This window comes from Coenobita brevimanus, chromosome 61 (genome assembly GCF_032717465.1).
Source record: "Coenobita brevimanus isolate Jiangsu-jjx chromosome 61, ASM3271746v2, whole genome shotgun sequence".
In the NCBI taxonomy this organism is placed as follows: Eukaryota; Metazoa; Arthropoda; class Malacostraca; order Decapoda; family Coenobitidae; genus Coenobita; species Coenobita brevimanus.
The window spans coordinates 17,505,667-17,531,546 of record NC_137014.1 but is presented as its reverse complement, the minus strand read 5'-3'; positions in this window follow the sequence as shown (position 1 = coordinate 17,531,546).

Sequence of the window (25,880 nt, the reverse complement as noted above, 5' to 3'; positions counted from 1 at the left end):
AGTGAGACATGTACCTGACTGCAATTTCCATGCAGAACTACCCCTTAATAGTCTAATATACGAACAGTACTGTGGGGTAGTGCATTGTGTTGGGTGACTGTTATGTTGGATGCTTTTGGATGTCGTGCTGCTCTTCCCCCGACCGACAATATTCAAGGTAATGACATTCCTCTGTAGTATGAGTAGTGGAGTCTTTTTGATGCTTGCAGTCAGGACGATGCGGTTTTGAAGGTAAACGCTGATGCGGCTCCTGACGATTTCGTCCAGGTTTGTGAGAACAGCGATTTTCGGGGACCAGCTAAACCACAATGCCAGCATATGATGGAGGACTGCTAGGCACGACACATAGGTGGCTGGTCAGGCTGATTTGCCTGACGCGCACTTGCCTGGTCACAGTTATTAGCAGGTGATTGGCATCACAAGGGAGAATGATTATAGTTAGTGGGACCTCTGGTAGTTGGCCGCGAACGTGAGAAATCAGTTGAGACTTTAGCAACTGGCACAGCCCTTGCAACGGCATTTGCAGAGTGAGCGGGTGTGATGTGAATGCTTACTTGATGAGTGAAGTGTGAGTCTAATCATTTGTCTATCTCCTTTGAAATATCTAGCAACTTATCTCCTGGTTGGACCCCAATTTGTAGGTCTGTTTTCAACTGCTTGGGATTTAACTGTTTTAGAAACCTAAGGTATCCCACCAAGTGATCGAAGGCTTTTAATCTGATGACCTCATCTGCACTGATACTAGTGACCCACTGTGCTTGTCTGAATATCTGGCTTATCTCAGAGGTGGTTGCATTCACTACCACACCTGCCTCATATACAGTGGCCTCTTTGCATAGTATGAGCATGTCTTCACAGGTGTTTTTTAACCCTTCATTACGCCTGTCAGGTATTCAAACGTGGTTAGTCCGGTGGGTGTTACAACACCCTAATACAAAAATACATGTAGTGTTACTAACACGTAAAATATATTCATACTGCAGCTTCAGCATATTTCTGCAATCACTAATGAAAAGACTGAATGCCTTGTAGGTGGTGTTTATTAATTTATAATAATAAAATACAATAAATTATAATATCAGTAAAAAAATTACAAATGGACTCATATCTCATTTGTCAGGTAAACACGCAGGGCAAAATACATTTTGTGATTTTTATAATCAGTATAATGATAAACAATATGCAAAAATAAGATAAAAAAAAACAATCTGTATCACAATATGATATAAATGGTTCGTTTGATGGAGTGACTGGACACACGAGGGGGGGAGGGGGAAATGCCCCTTTCTCTCACTACAGCAGAGGCAGGACTAAATCAATCCACATTCTCCCTCCCCTCACTGAATCAGGAGAGTACTGGAATGGAGAGAAATATTCAAATTACCGGCTAGGAAATATGAACATTTAAAAGAAATTGGGGTGCCAAAACACCCCACCTGACTAACGAAGGGTTAAGAGAGTAGGGAAGACAATGAGATAACTCTCTTTTGAATGAACACAACAGTTTAATTAACTTCTTGAAAAAATCAGCAAATATGGAGCAAATGTCAAAGTGCCCTGATCGCAACCCAGCACTCATGAGCAATTTGCCTTGATCTAATCTGCCTTTAAGGTTGGAGATCTTCTGTGGTTCGTTGTTGTACTGCCCGTTTGCTATTTGTTTCATCTTCACAGAAGAAGTCATAAAAAGAAATAGAAGAAACCTCAGCAGTGATTTTTGAGCAGATAACATCGTCTAGGAAAATTTATTGTGGAGAGGACGACTCAAGTTGCCATCACGGCATGAAGTTGAGGTGGCAAAAGCATGGGAGTCGTCAGTGTATTGAGCATGGGCGTGGGATGAGACTATTGTAGTGGAATTGGTGTGTGTTGAGGTTGTTGGTGGCATAGTTGTAGGAGAAGGTAAAGACAGGCAGTGAAGAAGGTTGCTGAAGTTCTAGAGAATCAGTTGGGGATGATGGAGTTTGAGTATCTGGTATAAAATTATCTTGATTTTCTGCAGGGTTGTAAGATTTGTATAAGTGGTAGTAGATGTTGCAGGAGTAGTAGCACTAACAGTTGAAGTAGTCAAACGAATTGCTTGAGATTTAGAGTAAGATTTTCCACTACAGAGGAACGTTACGCCATCGTCACTAACATTATCATTTTCAGTCATATTCAACTGGTGAGAGAGATACTTTCTCAGAAAAATAGTTCATTAACCCCTAAACCACGGGGTTTGTTTTGGCTTGACTTGCGTGTCCCGCGGGCATATTTGCGCTCCGACAGATTCTCTAAAAATATTTGCCAAAAATAAGTTATTAGTCCTAGAAAATTAAAATTAAATAAGCATATGGCACATACCTTCAGCTTTCTCCTGGGATGTTTGTTGAGCCTTCGTCGAGTACCGTAGGACTTGTGGAGACTTCTGAAGTTGGGCAACGAAGTCTCCACTTTACACTTCCCGACAACCCGTAATATGATTACCACAGCCTGATATTATCACTAGAAACACTATTCTATGATTTTCAAATAGTTTGGAATCTGTAATGCTAGGTGGAAAAGGCCAGACTCCTCAGTCCTAGAACACCTAACGGGTAAGGGAGTCCTCTTTCTAGACCGGGGCTTAGTGCAATAAAGAGAGGTAGGACACAAAAACTCCAGGCAATAACCTTTGCACGTATATTACCACAGTCAGACACAGGACAAAAACAGCAGATAATACAACACAGTATATGGTAGAGAACAAAACCTTAACCCGTCACGTCCCAAGCTATTTCGCACCTCTGACACCCCCCAATTCCGAGGTATTTTCGAAAAAAAAAAAAAAGGCTAAAACCTCCACTTTTGGTGAGAAACATCGAAAATTCATAGAGAAATCGCTCACCTGAGGTTTAAAATACTCGATCCAGGTAGCAGTATCTCCTTACCTTACTGGGTTTTCTAACTGGCTGGCACCAAAGAAAACGATTTCTATGGGAGGGTAACTATTTCACACCACTCATAAACGGTATTCATTTATTCACTTGGTACGAATTTATATGTAGAACGAGAGTATATTGGTTTTCAAACAGTAATATAGGCATTATAAGCATTGTTTCACTCACTAACTCATCACCATACCTGACCTTTTTTTGCCACATTACCTGATCATCATTTCTGACTATTTCTTCCTCTAATGCTATGTAAACTTTGTCCTCCACATTGTCACCGATTGGGGAATCACTCTGGCCCTAAATGTCTTTATTGGCCATGTCACTGGTAACAGGTGAATTGCCAAGACAATGGCGTGCAGTGGTGGGGAGGTTATGCGGTGTAAGGCATTGTCCTTGCTTGGCATCTTGTAAAGGAATAGAGGAAGGTGTCCCGTGTATATCTACGAAAAATCACGCACAAAAATTGAAAATTGTGCAAATTATGAACCTTGCAATTGCGCGACGTACCAGTACGTCGTCGGGACTGGCAAATGCAAAACATTGCAACGTATCCAGACGTCGACGGGATGCCTCGGGTTAACTAGATAATTAGTATCTCGCAGGATACTAGCCTAACAGACACTGATCCTAACACTCTAGAAATAGTTCACAGGTGTACTTGGAACACAGGTGTACTTACATGGGTGGGGGGCGAGGGGTGAAGTGTGGAAGGTCAGATCAAAGTTATAGTAATATTGGGAGGGAATTGATGTTACGGATTCTGACTTAATATTTTCTGGTGGCAAGGGGATTTTGACAAATGATTATATTGCTAGTCCAGGTTCTTACATATGCACTGACTGCTGAGAGGAGGTTTATTAAGCGAGGGTAGAAGACACAGAGTTTCGCTATGTTTATGGTAATACGAGTGGGAGGATATTACTAACACTTTTTCTTCATTATTTCCTGGTAGCAAGGGACGTTTGGCTATTTTACTGAGGAGAACCTCTCGTGCTAGGAGTCCTACTGATTTTATACAAGGGTGTCACTCATGAGTCTGATTCACCAGAACTTGGTGTCTGCACTTGTCCTTATTAATCTGCCCCGTGATATCATGTATTCTCCTGTTATCTTCTCCTGAACACTTGCCTTGCTATTCAACATATACTAAGTCACTGTATCACTGTTACACTAATTTTGGGGTCAACATCACACTTAACATAAGTCACTTATATGATGGGGGTGGAAGGGGAATGTGCCGGAGACAACTCTGCCGGAATAGGGGCACCGCCAGGGGTGGGCGTGCCAACAGGGCACGGGACGACTCGCAGGGGTGTCCTCTCTCGTCCAGGGCTGCAGGTGGCAAAGGGGCCCGTATTCTCCGGGCTGGGTAGGTACAGGGGTGTGTCCCTCAGGACTGGGGCCAAACAGGTCCAGGAATCTCTGGCTCAGGTCTCGGCCTGAGGTGGAGGTCTTCGGCCGTCGGGGCATGGGGAGATCACGCCCGGGCGTCCGCGGGAGGGCCTGGAGTACCCTAGGACTGCGGCCCCCAGAGTCAAGGGACACCGTCAGGGAGGGGCTGTGGCACCGACCTGAATTAGGGTCCGTCACATGGGTCTTCTCGAGGGCCAGGCGTAAGGAGCAGAGGACGGGGGAGGCTGTAGGGCCTCTCTGGGGTCCTTCTGCGTTGGAGGTCCGGACACTCATCTCATGCTGGGGTGGTGACACTGCTCTCACCTCTGTCTGGCCGTGGGGCCCGGCTATTGGCCGTGGGTGCCGAAGGGCGCAGCTATGAGGCGTCAAGGCCCAGCTATTGACTTTTTTTTTTTTTTTTAATGCGAGGAAGAAGGAACCAAAGGAGTGGGGGAATCAGCGCACCTCTGGACACCTTCGGAGCGGCTATCGGCCGTCTGATGAAGGCAGGAGCTGCCTCTTGCCATCCCCTTCTGCCGGAGGGAGGAGCGGCTATTGGCCGACTCGGGGGCAGCATCTTCAAAGCAGCTATCAGCCGTCTGATGAAGGTGGGAGCGGCCACTTGCCGTCTCCTTTTGCCATAGGGAAGAGCGGCTATCAGCCGACTCAGGGGCAGCACCTTCGGAGCGGCTATCAGCCGTCTGGTGAAGGTGGGAGCAGCCACTTCCCATCTCCTTCTGCCAGAGGGAGGAGCGGCTATCGGCCAACTTAGGGGCAGCACCATCAGAGTGGTTATCAGCCGTCTGAAGAAGGCCAGAATGGCCACTTGCCATCTCCTTCTGCTGGAGGGAAGAGCGGCTATAGGCCGACTCGGGGGCAGCACCTTCAGAGCAGCTATCGGCCGTCTGGCAAAGGTGGGAGCGGCCACTTGCCGTCTCCTTCTGCCAGAGGGAGGAGCGGCTATCAGCCGTCTCCTGCAGGAGGGGATGTAGGGCGGCTATCGTCCGTCCCAGGAAGGATACCTTCTGACAAAGGTGGGAGTGGCTATCAGCCATCTCCTGATTACCCCCAGGTCGGTGAGACACCAGTTCCCTTACGAGGGGCGGGCGGCTATTGGCCGCCCCTAAAGAGAAGGCACCTTCGGAGTGGCTATGGGTGCACTCTGTAGAAGGTGGGAGTGGCTATCGGCCGTCTCCTGTGGGGTGCTATTTGGAGCTGGACAGACAGCTCCACCCCGATCTGATCTGGCGGTCCCTCTCCCCAAAGGTAGTGTTGACTTCCTGCTAGGGCGACGGTGAGGAGGCTGAGTTTTATAGGGGCACATGTCATAAATGACTTTGTGGTTCCTTTATGGTTGAGTTATATATATATATATATATATATATATATATATATATATATATATATATATATCTATGACTTGTGGACGAGCGGTTTTTATATCTTGGAGTAGCTTCCCATTTGTCATGTAGTGACAAGAGTGGTAAAGAATAGTATGGGACTATTTTTATTTGTCTTGGAAATATTAACAAGTCTCTCACACAGAGCGGAATATAGAGTCCAGTCCCGCTAGCTATATCTCTGTCTCTCTCTCTCAAATTGCCAAGCCCTTCTCCCTGTGCCCTGTCTCTTCTAAGGCCTGTCTCCTTCTGAGCTCTCTTTCCTAAATTCTGGTGAAACAGGAGGCGTATCACGTGTGTTCCTCGTGGATGGAAAGTTTAAGAAGCCTGTGTGTGAGTATGTGTGTATATGTGCGTGTGGTCACCAGGGTTTTGTTCCCGGGTGGTTTGCTGACAACTAACTGCATCATCTCCTTACTGGCCGCTGTCGTCAGCTTTCCTCAGTGTAACTTGCAAACTCATTTCCTTTTCCCAGGCTCGCAGATAGATCTATCTATCTATTATGATTTGTAATTATAATATGTAGTCCTGACATCTGCTCGGCCGCACGAAAATGGCGTACCATCGACAGTTAATAGTCCTAATATATTAATACATACTATATACACATTATAATGAACTTATAAGCTAATTAAGTGAAATACATAATATCGTAAAAGTAACATAATTGTATGAATATTGTATACATATATTATTCATGGTAAATAGTGATTATTCAGTAATATTACATTTTAAACAAGTTGTATACATATTTGAATAAATGCATTAAAGTAAATTATTTAACTGTAATACAGTATGTACTTGGGTTATTATAGTGAAATGCATACATGCAAGAATAAAAAATAGTTTAAAATGAAGATTATGGTAAGAGTTATTAATATTTCATTTAAAGATAATGGTACTGGTCTGCCATATATGGGTCATTCTTCTTTGTATTTGTTTATATATATATATATATATATATATATATATATATATATATATATATATATATATATATAATTAATACTATATACAAAATATATACACTTCATTCAGGGTGGTTAACTGTGATCTTAACTCTCCCCCCACTAAATAATGACTCCAAATTAGCAATTCTTGCATACATTCTGTGCATTGCGAACAGCAGTACTGCAACTACAATGCAGACGATTATAAAGACAGTAGGTGCTGGGCTATACACATAATATGGGTTGAACATACTCAAACTCAAATCTTCCCAGGGCTTCATTGTTTCATTGATCAGCTGCATAGTTTCAAACTTAGGTGAAGTCAGCTTAATACTTGTGCTCATGTTTAAGTTCATATCAGGCAGTGGGTGGAAATGTTTGTGTGTATGATTGAGAATGGCGTAGTGATTGATGGTGGATAAAGTAGACATGGCTGGTGTAAATACCGCACAGTAGTCTGGTGCTATGTATAATCCTGATGCTGATGTATGAGATGGTGGTATATCTGGACAGACTGTGTAAACTGATGTGTTATGAGAGAAATAAAAAAACTGTGAGTGTCCAATGCGTTCATGGTGTACAAGTTTATCTGGAGCAAAAGTGAAGTTGCAATGATGATGAATATTGTCATTTCTGATGATAGCCATTTCACAAGGGACTGTATCTTTAGGCTGAAACGTGAAAATGTACGCAGGACAAAGATGAACAGCATGTAAGGATGTGCGGCACTTTCGTTCAATCGTTGACTCACTTGCGAAAGTGACAGTGTCCCGTCTCTTGGAGACCATGATGAGTTCGGTGTCTGTGTTGATGTTGATGATGACCAAAGTGTTGTTATTTTTATAGGGGAAGGGGTGTATTTGATATACTGTGAACAGGTCTTCAGTGATGAATGGTACATGAACTACCACTGATGTTGGTGTTAGTGTTGCTTCTAAATACGGGTAATATTGCATAAATTCCCTACTGCGGAACAACGGCTTCAATTTATGTTTATGTATGCCTTGACTAACTATCTGACGTAGCTCATGAACTGGGAGTAAGTCATTTGTGATCTTGCCATCACCAGCATTCGAAATTCCTTGCATAAGTGCCCTGAAACGATCTCTAGTGTTCTCTAATTGTAGTAGAATCATGTCAATATGTTCTGTGATGATGGAGAAGTGCTGGAAAAGAGTAACGTTTCCCTCTAATTCATTTATTTTATCTACACTCTCGAGAGCTACGTTTTCTGCTTGTTTCAGATTTTTCACAATTGTCTTCATTGCTGAGTTCTGTCCTGTGATGAATTTATCTTGGTATGTTAGTACCTGAGCTATCTTATTAAATTTGTCGTTTATTTCTTTAAGGTCATCCTCTGTAGCCAATCCAAAGATGTTCCCAAGAACTGCGCCGCCCAGGTCGAACAACCCGCGCTTTTGGCGAGTACGTGTGATGTTGTTCCTGTCGCTCAGTACCTCCGTTCCATAAGATGGGAGATCTTGGATCATGACGAGCATAGTTGACTTCGCCTGTTCTAGTTTCCATTTCGCTAACTTCACCATTTCATTCACTTCCTTGGTGTTATGTGCTTGTGAAACATAATTTCCTATCATGAAGTCCAAAGTTCGCATCGGCGTCGCAAGTCTTTCTAGATAAGTAGGTAAGTCATACAAGTAATCTAGACTTATTTCAGTACTCATGACGTCCTTAACGATTGTAGTCGTGGCCGTTGGAGCTATGAGGCATCCTTGTCATACTATATGTTTGGGGTCTAAGTGCGCATATCCTCTTGCTATGTAGAGGAGAATCCATAGCATAAGTCCCTTCATCGTAACCTACCGAAAAAAAAAAAAACTATTACTTTCCTATAATGCTGTGGTCGATGATAGTGATAATGTGCGTTATGGTTGATTGTTATTTCATTTATAGAAGAAGTTTAAATCGATATTTAATTCTCGTAAATGATGTACTGTAGATTTTATTGGAATAGTTGCACCTATGTTCGATTGTTTGGTATATGACCTTAATTTCTTTTTGTAATCATTGTTGTGTTCTTGCTTGGTTTCTTGAGGTACGTTCACCTGTTCGGTTGTATCCGAGGCTGAATAATTATGTGATAATTCCCTTGAAACTCGTTTTAAATGGTCAATATGAACTTGTTTCTCCTCGCCACTTGAAAGTGACTTAATTAAAACTTTGTTTGCTTTTATGTTAATTACTCTGTATGGGCCCTCAAATTTTGGGGATAATTTATTGTCTCTCGTATGAATGACTCCATAAACAATGTCTCCTAAGCTGATAGGTGAATCTTTTGCCTTCTTGTTAAATGCCTCCGTCATTTCTTCCTTGGACATCGTTAATTGTTTTTTGACTCTTTTGTGAATGTCCTGGAATTCACGTAAACGGAGTTTAGAGTAATCATCGTAATTGTATATAGGCATGCTGTCACCTTCTAGGAGCTCATATGGTAATTTTTTATCTGTGCCATATATAATGAAATGTGGTGTGTCACCGATGGATTTATTTATAGACCCATTAATTGAGGCCTCTACTCTGGGAATCCAATCATCCCAGCTTGCATAATTTTCACTGAGAATGTGTCGTAGCACATCTAATACCTTTTTATTTTGTCTCTCAACCAACCCATTCGATGCTGGGTGATAGGCCAAAACGTTAACCTTTTTGATGTTGTATTGTTTACATATTTCTTGTAAGATCTCAGAATTAAATTCTCCTCCATTATCACTTATTAATACCTTTGGGGTAGTAAAGCGACATATTACATTATCTGTTATTGCCTTTGCTACTGTCTCTGCTGTCTTATCTTTAATTGGAGCTAAAATGACATAACGGGAAAATGATCCGTTGCTACGAATAAGTATAGGTTATTATTGTATGATAATGGCATCTTGAGTAAATCAACAGCGACAACGTCCCATGGTTGATGTGGTACAGGGTAATTACCCATCGGTGCAGGTGTGATTGGGTATCCTTTGTGTTTCGCACATGATTCGCATCTGTCTATATGATTGTTTATATCTTTTCGTAATGAAGGCCAGTAATATAATAGCTGGGCTTGGTTGAATGTCTTATCCTTTCCAGGATGTCCTGCATGTGGGCTGTCGTGTATCAATCGTAATACTTGGGGTATCATGTCATTAGGTACTACCAACTGGTTAGTATTTCTTTGTCGTTTTGGTTGTTTAGAGTTAATTTTGTATAATGCATTATTGACCATTGTGAATTGTTCAAGTGGGACATGCAGTTTGGGTAATTGTATGTCATCTCCACTTTCTAACTTGTATATTACTTTAGACCATATTGGGTCAAGTCTTTGTGCCTTTGCGATATCCTCGTGGTTTGGGATATTTCCTTTGAGATCTAACGCCACGACCTGAATTGTGTTCGGGTTCCTAGATAATGCGTCAGCTACTATGTTCATTTTACATTGCATATAATGAATTTGTACATTGTAGTTTTCAACTGTACATTTCCATCTTGCTCTCCTCCCAGAAAGGAGTTTTTCTTTAAACATACCCACCAGTGGTTTATGGTCGGTGAATAAGTGGATTTCGTAACCATATACAAATCTCGAAACTTTTGTAATGCAAAAACCACTGCAAGTGCCTCTAAGTCTGTAGTGCAATAATTTTTCTCCGCACCTCTTGTTTGTCTGCTGGCAAATGCAATCGGTTGATTCTTTCCTCTTTTATCTTTTTGCATCAGTACAGCCCCTAATCCTTTAACTGATGCGTCTGTACAAATAAGAAATGATTTTGTGTAATCCGGATATGCTAAACAAGGTGCATTTGTTAGTTTAATTTTTAGATTGTTAAATGCCCTTTTTTGTTCTTCTTCCCATTGGAATACAGCATCTTTTTTGAGTAGTTGGAATAAAGGGAAGGCTATATGAGAGAACTGTGGTACGAATGACCTATAGTACCCAGCCAGACCTAAAAATTGTCTAACTTCGTCAGTCGCAGTGGGTTCAGGAAAATCTCTCACTGCCTGTATTTTGTCATCAGTGGTGTGAATACCATCAGAACTTAATTTGTGGCCTAAGAAATTTATTTCCTTAAAGCAAAATTTGCATTTAGAAAGTTTAATTTTTAATCCAGCATCACTAAGCTTTTGTAAGAGTAAGTCTAATTTCCTGAGATGATCCTTAATATTCTTCGTTGCGATAATAATATCGTCAAGATAAACAAATATTCCTTGTCCTAAAATTCCGGACAATACGTAATTCATAAGACGCTGGAATGTGCCTGGGGCTGTCCTCAGTCCCATTGGCATTCTTGTATATTGATAATGGCCTCCGTTTGTTGCAAAGGCAGTGTATTTACGTGACTCCTGAGATACCGGAATCTGATAGTAGCCGTTTAGGAGATCGATGGTCGAGTATATATTATTCTCAGGACCAATATTCTGTAGAACATCACTTAGCAATGGCATGGGAAATCTGTCTGGGATTGTGTGATTATTTAGTTTACGGTAATCTACTACCGCACGCATTTCTCCATTTCGTTTGGGCACGAAGAATAGGGGGGCATTCCACGGGGAAACTGAAGGCTCAATAATTCCAAGTTTTAACATTTCATCGACATACTGATTTGCAAGTGTACGTTGGGAGTGCCGTATGCGGTAAGCTGGTACGAAAATTGGTGGTGTTTCTGGGTGCACATTAATCATGTGATTAATCAAGTTAGTACACCCTAATTGTTCTCCGGGCAATGCTACGGTGTCCCTGTGTGTTTCCAGCAGGGTTAACAAATCATTTTCTTCGTCAAATTCACCTGAGTGAATTAAATTCTCTTTTATTCTTTCTCTATCCATAGATTTTATCTCACTTGTTACTCCAGCTATAACTATTTCCTTCACAGGGGCGGGACATTTTTCAGTATTAACTATGCAAGTTCCCTTTTTCAACTGAACTTCCCCATTCATGTGATTAATTATGAATATCTGAGTTTGCCCTTCGTCGTTCGTATGACATAATGCGTTTTCTACTGACAATCCCTTTACTTTACATAATTCTTCTAAGACAAGAACAGTACTATTCCGTAATTTGCTCTTTATGGTAACCTTCATGTATGAATTAGGTGGTATAACTAAATCATTAGTGAGATGGGCTGGAAAAATTGATAAATCAGTACTGTTATCTGGGTCACTAATTCTGGAGGATGGGGTTGGTGGTGCGAGTGGATCTATACACTCATCTGTTTGTGTATGTTTGTTTAAGCCTTTAATATTACCAATTCTTTTTGGCTCTCTTCTACCAATCGGTGAGGGCTCTGAAGTTATTTCCTCTATGAATTCATTATCAAAGTCTATTCCATTCATTTGTGGGAGTATAGTTATGTTCTCAGCTCTCATGGATCTTAAGCCCAGTAACATATGAGCTTTAATTGCTAAGTTTTCAACGATATAGAAAAATGCAGAGAATGGTCTTGTAGTTTCTGTGAAACTGAGATTTAATCTTATCATACCTGTCACTGTAATCTCTTGGCCATCTACTGTGTATAAATCTAAATCAGCATCATCCAGAAAAGTTACTTTCTTTTTATTTTTAAGAATTCTATTTAGTTCTTCATGTGTTATTAAGTTCACTGGAGAGCCTGTATCTAAAAATAAGGAAACGTTTTGATCCTCACATACAGCTGGTATCAAGATACACTCATTTCCCAACATGCCTCCTATGTGAAGTTTAGCCTTGTTCTTCTTTACGTTTGTTCGTTTTTTGTCATGACTTGGTCTTCCCCCGATTTGAACATAGACACAATTTTTTCTACTGTTTTGCAATCACTAGTCCAGTGCCCTTGGTATCTATGATGCCTACAGTAAGGACCAAATCCTTGTGTCTTTTGTTTGTCCTCTTTTGCCTTGATAAAGCATTCATACCTTGTGTGTCCTGGTTTTGCACAATAATGACATAGAATGGACCTATCCCTTGACTGTGACCTATGAGGTGATTTCCCATAAGAAGTGTTGTTTATGGCGCGAGACCTGCTCGGGCTGCACGAAAACTTATGAAACTGCCTGTAGGAAGGCGTCTGGGAACGAGGTCTAGGCGTCTTTGTTTGTTTGGGCTGCCTCATTTCTGGTCACGATCGATTTTGTTCTCTGTTTGGGGTTGGTGTAGATGTTTTCACAGCTGATACTGTCTCAGGTACCCTGATTCTACCAGAATGTGCATGTGTGTTGACCACACCTGCTTTACTGCACTGCATCTCTACCTCCTTCATTAAGTCTACCAAGCACATTCCTGGGGTGTACGTGATCGTCTTGGCGATCTTAAGGGTCCTATCAGGTAATTTACACAAGGCAGCTACATAACAAATGATGTCCACGACGAGGTCTGGGGACATCTTTCCATCATCTGTTATCCAATTAGAATTCTCCAGAGTAGCTAACAAAGTTCTCTTGATTGTGGAGACATCAGCAGTTATTTCACTGAGCACATGGTTTGTAGTGTGCTCCCTTACAAGATCTACAATTTTATGTAATTCTGGAATTATACCTGGCAAGAAGTTCACACCTCCAGAAAATTTCTTCAGAAATTCAGTTTTAAATTCATCATATGTCCTAGCACGATGGAGCTTATCTGAGCGCAATAAATTGCTTGCTGGACATCTTTCCTGGCTTATGCAAGATGAAAAAATAGCAATTTTCTCTTGTTCATCTAGTATGTGGCGCTTGATGAACATTTGTTCGCACTGACTGACTAATGAAATGACATCAATGCGATCTTTGTCTGTGCCAGAGAATTTTGGGGCAGTTTTATCCTTGTGATACACAAACACGTGAGGTGTGGTTGTTAGATCAGCGGTATTCGTTTCTTGATCCATTTTTAATGATTGCCCTGTTAATTCAACTTGTACGTGTTGTTACATAGCCTATGATTTCATCATCCTTTGTGTAATTCTAACGTACAGTGTGCTGCCTGTTTGATCACGAGCGTGTTCTGCTTCAGTTCCCCCCTTCTACCGTTATAGTAGAGTAAGTCTTCCTTTCTGTTGTTCAGAGCAGGATTTTCAGCTCTTTGTGCCCATGGCTTCATTTGCGCGTCCTTCTTACAAGTTGTATCAAGCTCTGCTGGCCCCTATATAATGAGCTCAGTCTCTGCATCATTGCCACTTAGATCTGCTCCTCATTTTGTTCACATCTCTGTCCTCCCCTGTACAGTTATTATTATTGTGAGTTTCTCAGGAAGTCTTCAACCATCTAGCAGCTGTGTAATTTGAGTATAACTGTTATTGCATTTTTTCTTGTACTGTGTAGCAAGGGGTGTTAATTCTTAGGCCTACTAAGGTTTTGTAATTAATGTAAAGTTTGGATGTCATTGTTAATAATGGTTTGTATCTGTAGTAATTTATCTTGCATTAACTGAGCATTACCCAGTGTATTTTCATTTTATCAGGGCTGACTTAGGTAAATTTACTCTTGTTAATTTCGTGTTAATAGAGGCTATTGCAGTTAACCATATATTTAACTTGTTTTTTGCCATTACATTATTCTTATGAGTCCTGAATGTTTTGTTGTTAGTTTGAGCATTAAACTTTAACTTGTAATTTTACCTAACTCTTTTGTTTTGAACCTGGAACTTTACGGGACAGTAGTGATTTTTAGTATTCTCACTTAAAGTGTACATTATCTTTCGCTGTTCCGTAACATAAATTTGGCGACCTCATATCAGGATATTCAGGATATTATCATAAGGATATTGCTTGATATTTTGTGACTGTTACTTATTCATGATGTCTACTATTTCTACACTTGATGAAGCCAAAGATTTTTTGTCAAATGTGCAAACAGTGTGTGATGTAGAAAATAGAACAAAGAATGAACTTAAGCTTGTTGCTCAACAATTGGGAATTGCTGTTCGCTCTCATCATTCTAAAGATCAAATTGTTGACATGATTAATGAAAGCTTGTTTAATGTAACTCCTCCAAATGAGCAAACGCAGATTGAATTAGCTAAGTTACAGCTAGCTCTGCAGGAGGCTCAGGCTAAGGAGGCGGAGTCTCGTGCTAAGGAGGCGGAGGCCCGTTCTAAGGAGGCTGAGGCACAATTTGAAATTGCTAGGATTCAGGCAGACCATGAGTATCGCATGAAACGAGGTGGAACTGGATCATCTAGCTCTGATGATTTTGATGTGGCTAAAAATGTTAAACTTGTCCCTCCTTTTAATGAATCTGATTTAACAAAGTATTTTCAGTTGTTTGAGAGGGTAGCTACAGGTTTTAATTGGCCCAAAAAGTATTGGCCAGTACTCCTTCAAACTGTTCTCACCGGTAAAGCTCAAGTAACTTACGCATCTTTGCCTCAGGATCAATCTGATAATTATGAAGTAGTTAAGAGCTTGATTCTTAAGGCCTATGAGCTTGTTCCTGAGCTTATAGAGTAAAATTTAGGACAACTTACAAGCAAGATAAGCAATCCCATGTTGAGTATGCAAAAATCAAAGAAGATCTGTTAGAGCAGTGGTTAAATTCTAAGAATGTGGATTCTGATTTTGGTAAATTTAAGCAGATGATTTTGCTGGAGGACTTCAAGAGGTGTATTTATAAAGATGTAAGCCTATATCTTGATGAGAAAAGAATACATAATTTGTCTGATGCTGCAGTGTTAGCTGATGAATATGTTCTCACTCACAAGAGATATTCTAAAGAAAAAGGGAAAGCTGAGAGTAGGTACGTTGCCTCTACTCAGAGTACAGGTAACAGGAAAGAGAATAAAGATGATGTTTCTCAGGAAGTAAATACCAGCTTCACCTCTAGATTTCAGAAAAGTAAATGTACTTATTGTAGTAAGCTTGGTCATACTACGGAGAAATGTTTCAGGAGACAGCGTGATATGAACAAAAAGGAGTCTTTAAATATTCAGTCAATTGGTCTAGTGTCCACCCTTGAGAGTTCCCAGAATTCTTTAACTGAGTTAACTGAACCTGCTTTGATGGGTAACTTAAATTCTCATGATGGAGCTCCTCTTTTGAGCAGTAACGTGGGTGACACTCTCAAGAGTTCATGTGCTAATTTCCTGTCTGATGGTTTTGTCAGTCCTCTGGACAGTAATGACAGGAAATCAGTTAAAATATATTGTGATACAGGTGCTTGCCAATCCCTTATGCTGACCAGTGTTCTAGGCTCTAATTTTAATTCCTCTGATGAAACTGTAATCTTACAAGGTGTAGGGAATAATTACTTCTCTGTCCCTCTGTGCAGAGTGAATTTAGAGTCTGGTTTTGTTAATGGTTCCGTTATGGTTGGGTTGGTTGAGACACTCCCAATGTCAGGTGTAACTTTCTTACTTGGAAATGATATTGGTGGAAGTCAAGTGTGTCCAGCTCCTCAGTTGTCTAGTGAGCCAGTGGCTGCGTCCCAGGATTGTGATGTCCCTGATGTGTTCCCTGCATGTGCTGTCACTAGGGCTAAGTCTAAAGTTACTGGTGATTTAGAGGATAATGATGATGATGATGTTATCCTAGCTGACACTTTTCTTGCTAATTTGGACCACTCACCAGATGAGGCAGTACCCCGTAGTGTTGATAATTTGTCTCGTCAAGAGTTGGTTGAGTTGCAGGTTGCTGACCCTGAGTTGAAAGGTCTAGCTAACTCTGCTTACAGTGAAGAAGAGTCAGCCGGTGCTTCTACTTGTTATTATGTAAAGTCAGGAGTACTTATGAGGAAGTGAAGACCCCCAACAGCATCAGCCGACTGTGAATGGGAGGTTGTACATCAAGTTGTCATCCCTCGTGTTTGTAGGCAGGATATCATTAGAGTGGCTCATGATTCCAGTTTGGCAGGACACCTTGGAGTGAGGAAGACTGTGGCACGCATTTTGAAACACTTCTACTGGCCAGGTATCTTCAGGGATGTTTCCTGGTATTGTAAGTCTTGTCACACCTGTCAAGTTGTGGGGAGGTGTAATCAGACCGAAAAGGTTGCACCTTTAGTTCCCATTCCTCCTTTTGAGGCGCCTTTCACCCGTGTGTTGGTGGATATTGTGGGCCCTCTTCCTAAGACTTCATCAGGATTTTCTTATGTGTTGACCCTGATTGATATGGCTACTCGTTATCCTGAAGCCATTCCACTTAGAAATATCTCAGCAAAGAACGTGGTTAAGGAAATGCTAGGGTTCTTCACAAAGTTTGGTCTGCCCAAGGAGGTACAGTCAGACCGGGGAAGTAATTTCATGTCAAATGTTTTCAAGCAGTCTCTGAAAGAGTTGGGCATCACGTCTTCAGCTTACCATCCCCAGACCCAAGGAGCGTTGGAGAGATATCATCAAACACTCAAATCGATGCTCAAGAAATACTGTTTGGAACATCACAAAGACTGGGATAAAGGTCTTCCATTCGTTGTGTTTGCCGCAAGAGAATCTCCAAATGAATCACTGGGCTTCTCACCTTTTGAACTACTGTTTGGCCATGAAGTAAGAGGACCCCTTAAGCTACTCAAGGAATGCTGGCTGTCGGAGGAAGATGACGTCAACCTGCTGGAGTATGTGATGAATTTCAAAGAACGGCTGTCCACTGCTTTACAGTTGGTGAGAGAGAATTTAGGAGCTGCTCAGGAGAAAATGAAGACTTGGTATGATAAGAAGTCCAGGTTACGCCACTTTCAGCCAGATCAGGTTTTGATTCTGCTACCAGTGCATGGGCAACCTCTTCAAGTCAAGTTAACTATGTCACATCAACATGTTAAAGTTATAGCACAGGCGGGACGAAAAAAATCCAGTCTGCACTGTAGCTGTTCCACCCGAGTCTGCAAGTGAAGCTCTCCCATGCAGTATGAGCCTGAGTGATAGTTTGGGGAAGAATCCTGATATCATGAATGATCTCTAGACTATGCTTTGTCATCTACCTCCCGAGGAAAGGCAGGAGTTTTCGGCATTACTGCAGGAGTACCCGCAAGTGTTCCGTGCCACTCCAGGAAGAACCACTGTGTTGATGCATGATGTCGATGTTGGAGACGCAAAACCAATTAAACTGCCTCCTTACCGTGTGAACCCAGTGAAAGTTCCTCTGATCGAGAACGAGCTTGGCTACCTGTTGGACCACAAGATGATTGAGCCCTGTCAGTGCGAGAGGAGTTCTCCTGTCACTCTAGTCCCTAAGCCAGGTGGGTCACATCGGCTTTGCATTGACTACAGACGTGTTAATCAGATAACCAAAACAGACACTTACCCTCTCCCTCGTGTGGAAGATTGCATAGACAAGATCGGAAAGGCTAGGTACATAAGTAAGTTTGATTTGTTAAAGGGATACTGGCAAGTACCTATGACTGAACGTGCTAGGGAGATCTCATGTTTTGTAACACTAGGAAAGACTTTTGCATGTTCTGTAATGCCGTATGGTATGAAGAATGCACCAGCCACATTTCAGAAGCTCATGAATGTTGTAACAGAGGGTTTGGCAGGGTGTGTTGTTTATATTGATGGTGTATTAATCTTCAGTGACAATTGGAAAGATCACCTATGCCATGTCAGTAAATTTCTTGAGCGTTTGGTTCATGCTAATCTTGTAGCTAATTTATCAAAGTGTGAGTTTGGTCAAGCTAAAGTTCAGTACCTCGGGTACGTAATTGGTGATGGACATGTTGCACCACCAGCAGCTAAGGTTCAGGTTATAAGTGATCTTCCCAGACCTAAAAGTAGGAAAGAGCTACAAAGATTTTTGGGAATGGTAGGTTATTACAGGAGATTTGTTCTTAACTTTTCAATTCTTGTATCACCACTTACAGACCTACTGAAAAAGGGAGTTAAATTTGTCTGGACCGATAACTGTGAATCCTCTTTCAACAAACTTAAAGCCATCCTATTAAGTCAGCCAGTGCTCGCTACTTCAAATTTTGCTAAGCCTTTTAAGATGGCTGTTGATGCAAGTGATACAGGAGCTGGGGCTGTTTTGCTGCAAGAGGATGATCAGGGTATTGAACACCCTGTATCTTACTACAGTAAGAAGTTCACTCCACCTCAAAAGAACTACTCCACTATTGAGAAAGAGCTATTGGCCTTGATTTTGGGTTTACAGCATTTTTCATTTTATTTGTGTTCTGGTTTTGACCCCATAGTCATTTATACCGATCATAACCCACTGAAATTCCTTAGTAAGTTTAAAGATAAAAATCAGAGATTGACAAGATGGAGTCTACTTCTTCAGGAGTATTCATTAGACATACAATATGTCAAGAGGAAAGAAAATGTTATTGCAGATTGCTTATCTAGACTTTAGACAGATTGTTTTAGAGTAATAAGAAATTTCCTTTGTAAATTTCTTTTTCTTTGTGGGGAGGTGTTACATAGCCTATGATTTCATCATCCTTTGTGTAATTCTAACGTACAGTGTGCTGCCTGTTTGATCACGAGCGTGTTCTGCCTCAGTTCCCCCCTTCTACCGTTATAGTAGAGTAAGTCGTCCTTTCTGTTGTTCAGAGCAGGATTTTCAGCTCTTTGTGCCCATGGCTTCATTTGCGCGTCCTTCTTACAAGTTGTATCAAGCTCTGCTAGCCCCTATATAATGAGCTCAGTCTCTGCATCATTGCCACTTGGATCTGCTCCTCATTTTGTTCACATCTCTGTCCTCCCCTGTACAGTTATTATTATTGTGAGTTTCTCAGGAAGTCTTCAACCATCTAGCAGCTGTGTAATTTGAGTATAACTGTTATTGCATTTTTTTCTTGTACTGTGTAGCATGGGGTGTTAATTCTTAGGCCTACTAAGGTTTTGTAATTAATGTAAAGTTTGGATGTCATTGTTAATAATGGTTTGTATCCGTAGTAATTTATCTTGCATTAACTGAGCATTACCCAGTGTATTTTCATTTTATCAGGGCTGACTTAGGTAAATTTACTCTTGCTAATTTCGTGTTAATAGAGGCTATTGCAGTTAACCATATATTTAACCTGTTTTTTGCCATTACATTATCCTTATGAGTCCTGAATGTTTTGTTGTTAGTTTGAGCATTAAACTTTAACTTGTAATTTTACCTAACTCTTTTGTTTTGAACCTGGAACTTTACGGGACAGTAGTGATTTTTAGTATTCTCACTTAAAGTGTACATTATCTTTCGCTGTTCCGTAACAGTGTTTATCGTTGTGTGAGGGAATGGTGGAATATGTATGACCGGACCGGTGAACCCTGTTAAGTATATTGGCATACCTGTGCAAGGCAGCGGCAAAGTCCAGACTCTCTATGTCAGAGGGGGTTTCCCACTCATCATCTGAAACTCCCGTATTTGTTTCTTTATCTTTAGTGTGTGGTGAGGTTTGTACAAGGGGTGGGCTGCCTCTTAACTGTGAGTCTGATGTTGTGGCAATTTGTGTGTTATCTGGTGTGTTGCCTTTGGGCTCTCTTAATTGTGAATCTGTTGTTGTGGCAAATTGTGTGTCATCTGGTATTAACGTGGGTGGTGGCGAAAATATTCCTGTCATTAAGATATGGTGTTATGAAATACGCCTCTTGTTTATTTATGTCCTAGCAAAATAGATGAGTAAATAAGTTGAATATAGCTAATTTTAGCACTGAGAAGAAATGAGCAAGTATAATTTTACCCACTTAATACAGATCGTAGAGGTGTGTTGATACAAAAGTTGATCTCGGAAGAAAAATACAGGTTTGATTGAAGATTTCTTGATAATTCTAGTGGTGTGTTGATGGACGATATTACTCAGGAAATTCCATGGTGGTTAACGGCTGTCCCAGGCAAACCTCAGCATAGAACGTCGAATTTCCAACTTAACTGTGAAAATAAATGAGTATGAGTAGGAGCTATGTGAATAATGAGTAATGAGTAGTGGGTGAGAAGTGCCTGGTGTCAGTCACACGTTGCTTGGCATGGCAGATTCGCATTGTGATGTCATCTCAGCACATGGTGACGTCGGCTTCCCACACTGGTAGCTGTGGTGAGTGAATGAGTAGCGATGAGTAACTTGAGTGAAGACGGGTGAGTAAGACGAGTTGTGAATATGGACTTGGTGTTTTGCTGCGTGTCTTGACCTCTGGGTCAGCATAGGCAGGAGGGAGTGGTGGGGGCTTGTGTGCTTGTTGCTTCGGTGTTTCCTCTTCTTTACTTGCTTTGTTTTATATTCTTCTTGTTGCTGCTTGAAGTTACGTGAAGATTATAGAGTTGTTTTGTAGACTGTATTTTGTAGGGATTCACTGTAGAACTGAAGCTAATCTTGTAGAGTCTCACCTGCTTTTGTAGAAATTTGCTTTTAATTCGGAGACGATGTCCGTAGATTCGCTGGTTCATCGTAGAAGTTGCAAGATCGTATCAATATTTTGTTAAACTACTTGCAAGGCGTCGTGTGATCTATTCACCTCTGCATCAGCATGATGATCGGGGAGATGGAGGGGGCTGGTTGGAGAGAAGTGTCAGGAGCTGGTTGTAAGTTGTTGGTTGAGAGGTATTCTTTTTGTTTTCAATCTTGATATTTTGTAGGAATTCAATGTTGACTCGTAGACGAGGTTCGTATACGTTCGCTGCTACCAAATGTCATAAATGACTTTATGTCATAAAATACTTTGTGGTTCCTTTATGGTTGAGTTATATATATATATATATATATATATATATATATATATGACTTGTGGACGAGCGGTTTTTATATCTTGGAGTAGCTTCCCATTTGTCATGTAGTGACAGGAGAGGTAAAGAATAGTATGGGACTATTTTTATTTGTCTTGGAAATATTAACAAGTCTCTCACACAGAGCGGAATATAGAGTCCAGTCCCGCTAGCTATATCTCTGTCTCTCTCTCTCTCAAATTGCCAAGCCCTTCTCCCTGTGCCCTGTCTCTTCTAAGGCCTGTCTCCTTCTGAGCTCTCTTTCCTAAATTCTGGTGAAACAGGAGACGTATCACGTGTGTTCCTCGTGGATGGAAAGTTTAAGAAGCCTGTGTGTGAGTATGTGTGTATATGTGCGTGTGATCACCAGGGCTTTGTTCCCGGGTGGTTTGCTGACAACTAACTGCATCATCTCCTTACTGGCCGCTGTTGTCAGCTTTCCTCAGTGTAACTTGCAAACTCATTTCCTTTTCCCAGGCTCGCAGAGGGCTGACTTGTGCCATTGTCGCACTGCATCCTGTGGTTCGGCTGCGGCTACTCTGTGGGGTCCGGGTGGGGGTGTCGGTGAGTTTCCGGGGGCACTATGCTGTAGCTCGCGCATGTTACCTGTTGGGGAGTTTCTGGGGGCACTATGCTGTAGCTCACGCATTTTAGAATCCATACTCCAAAAAAAAAAACACTATGAAAGCAATGAAAATTACGAGCGCGTATGACCGTCCCACTTGCGCTCGTTCGCCGCTGGTATTCTGTCATTGATTATCCATAAAACACTCACACTTTATATTTCTATTACTATATAACACTTATATATATCTGCAGTCTCTATCCATAAGTTTCCTTCAGTAATAGTAGTTTATTGTCACTGTAGGCTTTCAATTGGTCTTTCAGTAAAATACGTAGCATTCACTTTCTCGTCCTGTATACTAGCACTGAGAGCGAATCTGTCACTTTCATAACTCATAGTATTCATACATGCTAGAGTGAAACTTTCACCTTCATTACTCCTAGTATACAGGTGTACACTCATATTCTTATATTACTACTCATTTACATTTCTATTTACGTTCTATTTTATTTACATTATTTACATTTCTGTTTTATTTACACTGTGTTATACACTGTCACTTGCAGTAACTTATAAAACTATTTTCCACTGTTCACTTATATTTACATTCATTGCTTTCACTTGCTGTTTACACATTATTTACACATTGTTTACACTTCCACTTGCACTGTTTTAGTCACCAGAAAGATCGTAGTCACTGTCCATCATTTTCATCGATAAATTAGCCAGTTCACGTTCCACAGCAGTCACTTAGCCCTTTACCCCTTTCCACACGAGGTTTAGTAGGGGTAGAGGTCACAGGGCCCTTTGCATGGGGCTAAAAAGTGGCGGAATTGGACAGGTGTGAATCCAACTTGGTTTCACCTTGAAAGACGACAGTAAACTGATTGCTGTAGTGGCCTAGGGGGAGTGTAACGCTGCCAATGTCAGCATGGTGACAACTGCTAATATAGCACTATGAAATGATTGGCAGGAAATCTAGATAATATGTAATAAATTAGGTACTTACAGGTGAATATAAATATCATTTAGGCTTCTCCTTTTCTTTCTTATATATATTTTTATTACGAGTATAGATTATACGGTATATTTCAAGGGGAAATAAAGAGCGAATATTAGCAAACGAGTGCATTTGAGGTGTTGTCAGGTGATAATTAGCCAATTCCAGGTGTATGACACTATCAGTTACCTTATTTCTTTTTTGTATATATTTTTTGGTACAAGAATAGGGCATAGGGCTTGTTTCAATAGATGAAATCAGTGGAAAATTCCGGAGAAGATTTACTTAGCGCAGCACAGCCAGGCAGGCGAGAGGAGAGGGTAATGGAGGGGAGGTAGGGAGGGGAGTCATATACAGGGAGAAATAGTTAAATTGTCAACAATGGATGGGAGTACAGATGAGATTAGGAGTTCTGACTAGTGTTGGACATTGGCAGTACTGATAGATGATACAAGCCACCACTTGAAAGCCCGGGCGAATTCAAAGTAACACAGAATCACAAAAGTGATGCTCAGCGGTATGATCCCTTGCTCCCAAGCATCACGAAAGTGACGCCTCACAGTTAAGGGGTTAATAAAGGGAGAAAGTAAAAATTATTAATTAGAAAACAACTATGAATGACATGCAGTGGGTAGTATATGAAGAAATATGATTAATATACTATGAATATGAAAGGGAGTAAATGAGTTATGTACAGCGAAACTTTGTTAAAGAAAGTAACTAAGAAAAAATTGAATGAAGTGGGAGTGAGTAAACGAAAAAAAAAATAATAAGAATGGAATGTAATGAACAAAATTATATGAATAATATAGTCACAGTTTATAGAGAAAGCACACAATCTCTATAGAATGGAATGGAATGGTTAGATGAAGTAAGAAAATATACAGATATTCACATGAGAATAATACTGTGTAACAAAGAATTTGTTTATTCAATTTTTTTGGTCTTGATAGACTCAGTTTTCCACACTGATTCCAATGGTATATGTTTTCTCTGTCTATCTCTAGGTTTTTGTCAACAATTAGCAGTTGTTTATTTCCAGTCTTGTTACTGCATGCCGATATAATGGCTGACATATTGATTACCATGTGACACACACACACACACACACACACACACACACACACACACACACACACACACACATGCACACACACACACACACACACACACACACACACACACACACACACACACACACCATCTGCGTCTATACATGTGTCGCTGATATGACCATTATTGTGCCATGCAATGCAGACTGAGTCAGTTCATTCAATGAGCTAGTCTGGCTGGTTGACATGTTTTTGAGCTGTTCCTAAAGGTGTTTCTATTGATGAGAATGACCAGCAGACGTTCTTGCAAGTTATCAGCCGATGCATTTGTTATGTCTGTGGATATTATATTGGACCAAAGATTATCAAACACAAAATCCTTGTTTTATGAGATGTCCCTGATATGACCATTATTGTGTCATGCAACGCGGATTGAGTCAGTTCATTCGAGGAGGTAGTCTCACATTGCTAGTCTGGCTGGTTGACATGTTTTTGAGATGTTCCTAAAGGTGTTTCAATTGATAAGAATGACCAGTAGACGTTCTTGCAAAAGTGTCAGCCAATACATTTTGTTATGTATGTGAATATAATAGACGAAAGATGATCAAACACAAAATCCACCTTGATACCAAATTTGCTCATGCATACAAAGCATATTTTGGCCTGGCAATGGGTGATCAAGATAAGGATTGGGCTCCACACTACACTTGTGGTAGCTGTCACTCTGTGCTTAAAGCTCAGCTATGACGAGTGATAAAAAAGATACCTTTCACTGTTCTGAGAGTTTGGCAAGAGCTTTCAAATCACCACGAAGATTGTTATTTTTGCACTGTTGATATAAGTGGTGTGAAGAGCATTAAGGGCAGAAAGAACATCATATATCCAAATTTGCCTTCTTCAATCTCTCCAGTACCTCACAGCGATGAGCTGGCAATTCGTGTCCCTCCTGCGGACACAGAAGTTGTCTCTGACCATGAAGACATCATCGATAACAGAGGGGAAACTGATGATGAATCGTGTGTTGGACAGTGTTATGGAGACATTCCACACTTTCCCAGTCAGCAAGAACTGGATGACGTGGTCCGAGATTCAGGACTCATCAAGTCCAATGCTGAGCTGCTGGCATCACGTCTAAGTAAATGGAACTTGCTGGATCCCAGTTGCAAGCTGAGTTACAGGAATCACCACAGCAAGTTTGCATCCTTCTTCAAATTTTGTGAAGAAACATTGTTGTGTTATTGTGCTGATGTTAAGGGTGTGTTCCAAGCCATGGGAGTGGATTACAAGGCCTCAGAATGGCGACTCTTCATAGACAGTTCCGTGAAGAGCCTAAAAGCTGTACTTTTGCATGAGAGCAACAAACTCCCATCAATTCCAGTTGCACATTCTGTGGAGTTAGAAGGCTATGAGAATGTGAAGATTTGCCTGACAAAGATCAAGTACTCAGATCACACCTGGGAGGTTTGTGGAGATTTCAAAATGATTTCGTTCCTACTTGGAATGCAAGACGGTTATATGAAGTTGATATGCTTGTGGGACAGCCAGAGCAATACAGAACATTTCGTGAGAAAAAACTGGCCTCTCAGAGAGAGTCTCACACCAGGCTTGTGCAACATTCTGAGAGCTCCACTGATCTCCAGGGAGAAGGTATTGCTACCACTGCTACACATAAAAACAATTTGTGAAAGCCATCGACAAGGATGGTGATGCATTTCTGTATATCTGATCAATGTTTCCCAAGTGGAGTGTGGCAAAGGCGATGGCTGGCATATTCACTGAGCTGCAAGTTCTAGGAATGCTTGCAAGTCCTGAACTCAGGGGTAAAATGACTGTTGATGAACAGCACGCTTGGAATGCTTTCAGAGGGATTGTGGAAGGTTTTCTTGGCAACCAGAGGAGACCAGACTTCGCACAGCTTGTCGATGACCTGATCAGCGCATTCCACTGGCTTGGATGCAGAATGTCAATCAGATTGCACTATCTGCATGCCCACCTTGATTTCTTAAAAAGCAACGTGGGTGCAGTTAGCGAGAAGCATGACGAACAGTTCCACCAGA